The sequence below is a fragment of the Tupaia chinensis genome, unplaced genomic scaffold, assembly GCF_000334495.1.
Source record: "Tupaia chinensis unplaced genomic scaffold, TupChi_1.0 Scaffold000605_1, whole genome shotgun sequence".
Classification (NCBI taxonomy): domain Eukaryota; kingdom Metazoa; phylum Chordata; class Mammalia; order Scandentia; family Tupaiidae; genus Tupaia; species Tupaia belangeri.
In genome coordinates, this window is record NW_006160123.1 from 1,275,417 (window position 1) to 1,281,871 (window position 6,455).

The window sequence follows — 6,455 nt, forward strand, 5'->3', positions numbered from 1 at the left end:
AGCACCCCCCAGTGGGGCATGGTCACACTGCAATCCCTTCACTCGGATTAGATTTTGGGGCACACACAAACGCATTTTTTTTTTGGAGAGGTTTTTCACTATAGGGCGCGTGCGCTCGCCAGACAGACAGAGAGAGACAGAGAGACAGAAAGCGAGAAATCACCCCCCAGAGGGGATGGCCACGCCGCAATCCCTTCTCCTCCATTCTCTTCTCAGGATCTTGGGCACGCATGCACATGCGCCTGGCGTGGGTTTTAAGCCACCGGGTCCGGAACGTGAACCGTGGTCGACTACATGGGAGTCCAGCGACATAGCCATTACGCTAACTGCTGGTTCCCCACAAATGCATTTTTCAAGCCATGTGGGTTCTGACCCCCCAACTACTAGGCTATGGGCCAGCCCTTACCATTGCTTCTGATAACGCCTTTCTTTGTGCTTGTTTTTCTTTTTGTAGGAGTGCAAAATAGAGGGAGTGCAGATGGTAAACTGAGCCCTTATGTCTAGAATTGTCTTGTTTTGCCCTGACTTACCAGTTACAGTCTGGATGAGGATAGAATTGTTGGTTCAAACTTGTATTTCCTCAAGTGCTAATGCTTCCTTACAGACGATGTGCCTGATGGGCAGTCTGAGGTCTTTGCAAGTCATCTGCCTTTCTCTAACCTTTGGGAATTTCTCTGTGTCCCCCCCCAAAATTATCATAATGTGTCTACAGTGTGGACTTAAAATTCTAGACACAAGGACTCAGTAAGTGAGTTCTTTCAGTTTTTGGTTTCATGTCTTTTGGTTTAACTTGTAATAATTGCACATGTTTATGGGGACAAAGTGTGCAAGGGTACGAAGTGTAATGATCAGATCAGAGTAATTTGTACACCCAGCATCTCAGCCATTTGTGGTTACTTGGTGTGGGGATCATTCTAAATCCTCTTTTTTAGTTACTCTGAGATATACAATACATTGTTGCTACCTATGTTCACCCCACTTTATAACACTAGATTCTCTTAGCTAGCTGCTATTTTAGTTCCATTAGTCAACATCCTTCTATTCTCCATCTGGCCCCCTCATCCTGCAGGTTTCAGAGGCCATTCTTCCTCTGTCTACATTTTTTTTTTTTTTTAAATTTTAAAGACGTTTTTGCCAGGGTCAGCAGGTGGTGTGGTGGTTAAGGTGCTGAACTTCTACTCTACTGTAGTTCGAGTCCTGGACCTGGTGACTTGCTTTCTCACTCTCGTTCTCTCTCGTGAGCATACATGCCCTGTAGCAAATTAAAATAATAATAATTATTATAATAAATAGATAAAATTAGGGCCAGAAGATGGCATGGTGGTTAAGGTGCTGGACTCTCACATGGCCAACCATGGTTTAAGTCCTGGATGTGGTGGCTTGCTTTCTCACTTTCTCTTTCTCTCTGTATTTCTCTCTTTGTCTCTGGTGAGCGCACATGCCTTATAACAAAAATAAATTAATTAAAAAATTAAACACATATTTAAAAATAAAATAAAATAAATAATTCTTTTTTAAAAATGAGATTTTTGCCATAGGGTGCATGCACTCACTGGAGAGAGCAACAGAGACAGTGAGAGAAAATGTGAGACATCACCTCTCCAGGAAAGGAAGGGATGGCCACGCTGCAATCCCTTCTCCTCCACTCTCCTCCTGGGATCTTGGGCACACATGCATACACACCTTGTGTGATTTTCAAGCCTTAGGTCCAGAATTCAAACGGCAGTGAGACATGTGAGTGTCCAGCAACTTAACTACTTCACCACTGCTGCTCCTCTCACATACGTCTATGAGGTAATTTTTTTTTCAATTTGCACATTTGAGGGAGAACATGTGGTATTTCTCTTTTCATGCTTGGCTTATCACTTCACCTAATATCCTCCAGGTTCGCCTTATAAACCTCAAATGAAACCTATTCAGCTCCAAAACAGGAGCTCTTCTTTTTTAACGGCTGAATAGTATCCCATCCCATGTGTCTGTAATATTTTCTTTATCGATTAGTTGATAGGCACTTAGTTCACGCCCTGTGTTGGGTGGTGTGAGTCGCGCTGCGGGGGTGGGCGAACACTGGGGCGCAGAGATTCCTGTCACATGGATTTCCTTTCTATGGATGTGAACTCGGGTTGTTTTGAAGTTCTAAGACGTCATCTGCCAGTTGTATTACGATTGCTCTTCATGCTCTCTTTCTGGCATTTCTACTTAAAAGGATGTAGGAATGCCTGAACTGATGCCCTATTTCCCTAAACGTGCCATTCGCATATTCTGTCTTCTCACTGTGCTGTAGTCTACGGGGTTTTCTTAGCATGACTTTCTAGTTCATGAGTAAAGACCGTCTCCTGTGTCCAGTCTGTTTCTCTAGCCATCTTTTGGGAGTTTGTGTTTAATTTTTGACGATTATACTTTTATATTAAGTTCTCTAACAGGATCTTTTCCAAAAACACCTGTTTTCCAGTGCATGAACATGCTTCCCTCCTTTAACTGGTGATGTTAGTACATGTATTTTAAGCCATTTTTCTGATTGTTTTATGAATAATTCCCTTGGAGTGTTTTATTTGTTGCCTCTTTCTCATGGACTTTGACTTCTTTATGTATGTGGTGATTCTTGGTTATAATCTCATCTCTGAGAGGCTTCTACGCATACGCTGAGATGTGATGGCTCTGGGCGTCACTGGCCATGCAATGTCAATAGTGGCCTACAGGTGGCAGTGTGCGACTTGAAGAGGAGACGGGCTACACCGCTGTGCGGCTGTCACAGCCTTGAAGCGCTGCTGCAGCATCTGGGTACTGATGTTGGCATGGAAGGTGACCCGATACTATGGCAACCTCTGCATGCCCCTGAAGTCACCTTCGTTTTCGTCTCCTTTTTTTAGGATTGTCTCGAAGTTTCTGACCCATGAACTGTTCCGTTTCCTGTTTTGATTCATAGGTTACAAATTCATTCATCTATGTTCATGTCCTTCCATCATTAATAAGATGGGTTTGGTGCTGGGGGTTTTGTGGGATATCACAAAGGAGAAGGTCCAGTTTTAAGACGAAAGACAGAGGATAGATGAGGATCACCCTCAACTTTTATTTATTTATTTATTTTTGCTTGTTTGTTTTTAGAGAGTTTTGCTATAGAGCATGTGCACTCACCAGCGAGAGAAAGAGAGACAGAAAGTGAGATACCCCTCCCCCCCAGGAGGGATGACAACGCCTCAATCCCTTCTCCTCCATCCATTCTCCTCTCGCGATTTTAGGTGCACACGCACACATGCCCAGTGCGAGTTTCAAGCCACTGGGTCCAGGACTCAAACTGCAGTCAGCCATGTGGGAGTCCAGCGATGTAACCCTTACGCCATCTCCTGGTCCCCGTGATTTTATTTTTTCCAAGTTTTATTTATCCCCTGAGTGAGAGACAGAGACACAGCACTCCGGACAGGGTCTAGATGCCACAACCCTCTGTCAGTCTCTCCCACTCTGAATCATGGACATGTGGTTCCTGGTGCACTCAAGCAGGTCTCTAGACACCAAGCAGGACAGCCCCGTGTGGGTCGGCCTCGCAGAGCAATGTGTTAAACAGCTGTGCCGCTGTCCAGCTCCACCAATATATATATATATACATATATATATTTAGATTTTTGCCATGGATATGTGTGCTCACTGGAGAGAGAGTGGGAAAGAGAGAAGTCATCCCCCAGGGGGATAGGCATGCCACAATACCTTCTCCACCTTCTCTCAGAATTTTGGGCATGTACGAACACATGCCTGGTGTATTTTTCTAGTCTGGGACTCAAATTGTAGAGTTGGCCATGTGGGATCCAGCCATGCCACCTGCTGACCCACCAATGTTTTTGTTTGTTTTTGCTTTTATTTGTTGTTTTAACCTCCAGAGAACACATGCAATTGTCATAGAGAGAGGAGATAGCACCTTCCAGTAGGGTGTGGCCATGCCACAATCCTTTCTCCTTCATTTCTCCATCCTATTGGGATTTGGAGCTCTCAGGCACATGTGCCCTGCATGTTTTTCAAGCCACCAGGGCCATGATTGGAACTGCAGTTGACCATGTAGGATCCAACTCCCTTAACCACTAGGCTATGTGGCCAGCCCACTGATTTTTTCTTTTTTTAAGAGGGTTTTGCCTTAGGGCATATGCACTTGCTGGAAAGAGAGAGAGAGAAATTGAGAAATCAGCCCCCAGGGGATGGCCATGCCACAATCCTTTCTCCTCTTGGGCATGCAGGCCACACACACCTGGCATGATTCTCAAGCCACCGGGTCCAGGACTCAGATTGTGGTTGGCCATGTTGGAGTCCAGCAACATAACGGCTACATCACCTGCTGGCCTCCCCCTGATGTGTTTTTAAATCCCCAAGTGCATCATCGATCTAGGCTGATGTCCACTCTCTTGCTGTGCCTGTTATTGTGAAGGTGGACCAGCTGAATCCGACACTGGCAAGGATAATCTGAGAGCTGCCTGGCCTCACTAAAGCTCTCTGACAGCGATGAAATAAGGTGTGGAGAGAGGCTGGCATGCTGGCATTATGTCACACAGAAGACGGACTGTTCTAAGCTGCCAAGGAGTGCCCTCTTGGCTGGTCCTAAGTGACTGTGTTCTCTTCACTCCCCATTCCCTGCCAGGTGCATTCAGACCTGAGCTTGTTGCTGCCACAGCGGACGTGATGGTGGGCGATGCTGGTCTCAAACCTCCCCTGGGCCAACGGGATGTGTCACGGGACTCATTCATTCCTTATCTTTGCCCCGTGGGCCTGCCTCACCCACACCCCCCAGCTCCATGTTCTCACACCCTCAACTTGTGCTTCTCTTTTCTTCTATGAACTGTGCCAGGGGTTCCTAGTGCCGCTGACTGACCTCAAGGAGGTGAAAGAAAAGCACAGAATGGGTGCCTCTTGGAGGGCGGAGCCCCAAGTCTCTTCCTAGGCCCCTGCCTTGCTAAGGTTGGAAGATTCAAGGTCCCCTCCCAGTGTGATTGTTGCTGCCACCACCCAGGAAGTGGGAATCTTTGTCAAGAGCTGGGCTTGGAGTAGAGGTGGAGCCAGGGCAGGAGGGGCGAGTAGTGACAGCTTGGTGCCCGGGGCAGGACTTCCCAGCCCCGGCTGCTGTAGTCTGGTATTCCCGAATGGGAGATACCGAGTTCCTCGACCCTCAAGGTGTCTGGGAGGGGCTGGGTGCTGAGAATCCCCATGGCCATTCTCTTGCAGTTACTTACAGGCATGCCCATTTACCCTTGTGAGTCGCAGAAATGTCACCCCTCACAAGGGTGCTACGACATGAAAAGAGCCTGGAAGTACAGGCCAATGGGGTGACCTGGCCATCCTCAGCCACATCCTTGAATTACCTGCTGGGACCAACCTTTCGGGTTGTTCCTCCTGCATTACACTCCTCATCCCAGTCATGCTGGAGGCTCCTGTCCTCACCCCTGTGTCTCAGTCCCAGTGAGTGGCCCCTGCAGAGCTGGTGGAGAAGCCCCTGGTGAGCTCAGTATGAGTGTGAATAGCGATGCAGCCAGGGAGGAGGCTGGGCTAGAGCCAGAAGGGGCTTCAGAGGCTATCCGGGCCGAGTACTTCCTTTTACTACACAAGGTTGTCCCTCTTTCACAGATACTCATTTGTACTTCCTGTCTTCATGATCAGACTAGTGAATTTTATCAAATTCAATATTCTCAAAGCACTAACCTTTGCTTTTGTTGATTTTATGTGTTTTTGCTCATTTTCTACTTAAATTAATTCCTTTTTTGCTTTAGGGCATGTGCATTTGAGGGAGAGACAGAGAGAGATAGAGAGAAAGAAAGAAAGAAATCACCTCTTAATGGGGATGGCCACACAGCAATCATTTCTCCACTCTCCTCTCGGGATCTTGGGCACACACGCACATGCACCTGGAGTGAGTTTTAAGCCACCGGGTCTGGGACTCCAACCATAATCAACTTTGTGGGCATCCAGCAATGTAACCATTACATTATCTTTTTTTTTTTCCAAAATTTTTTATAGTGTATGCCACAGAGACAGAGGGAGAGGCAGAGAGAGAGACAATGAAAAATCACCCCCAACGGGGCTGACCATACCACAATCCCTTCTCCTCCATTCTCCTCCTGGGATCTTGGCACACACGTCCAGCATGTTTTTCATTTTTTAATTTTATCTATTTATGAGAGAGTTTTATTATAGGACACAAGCACTCACCGGGAAACAGAGAGACAGAAAGCAAGAAATCACCCCTCAAGAGGGATGGCCAGGCCGCAATTCCTTCTCTTCCAGTCTCCTCTTGGGATTTTGGGCACGCACACACACGCGCCCAGCGTGAGTTTTAAGTCACCAGGTCCGGGACTCAAACTGCAACAACTATGTAGGAGTCCAGTGACATAACCATTATACCATCTTCTGGTTCCCCCAGCATGTTTTGTTTGTTTGTTTGTTTTTTCTTTTTTTTTTTTTTTGGAGAGGTTTTTGCTCAC